This window comes from Arachis ipaensis, chromosome B06 (assembly GCF_000816755.2).
Source record: "Arachis ipaensis cultivar K30076 chromosome B06, Araip1.1, whole genome shotgun sequence".
In the NCBI taxonomy this organism is placed as follows: domain Eukaryota; kingdom Viridiplantae; phylum Streptophyta; class Magnoliopsida; order Fabales; family Fabaceae; genus Arachis; species Arachis ipaensis.
In genome coordinates this window covers 1,038,683-1,038,993 of record NC_029790.2, presented here as the reverse complement: position 1 = coordinate 1,038,993, position 311 = coordinate 1,038,683, and positions in this window count along the sequence as shown.

Sequence of the window (311 nt, the reverse complement as noted above, 5' to 3'; positions counted from 1 at the left end):
TCCATATTGGAAAGCATGGAATATGCCAAATATATATATTTTAATAAGATAAATAGTTTTCTTCTCTGGATTTTGATTTCACCATAATTTATTCATTAACTCACTCATTATCCATTAATAATTTTTCTTTCTGAGAAAACTTTGATATCTCTTATATGTAAATTAAATCTCATTTCTTGTGAATTATGATAGTTAATTTAATTTAAAGTGATATTTTGTTCGAATTTTAAATGAGAATAATTTAATCTCACATCAGTTAAATTTGGATCAAATAAATTATAGTACATATTTGAGTTAATTAAAAAATATAT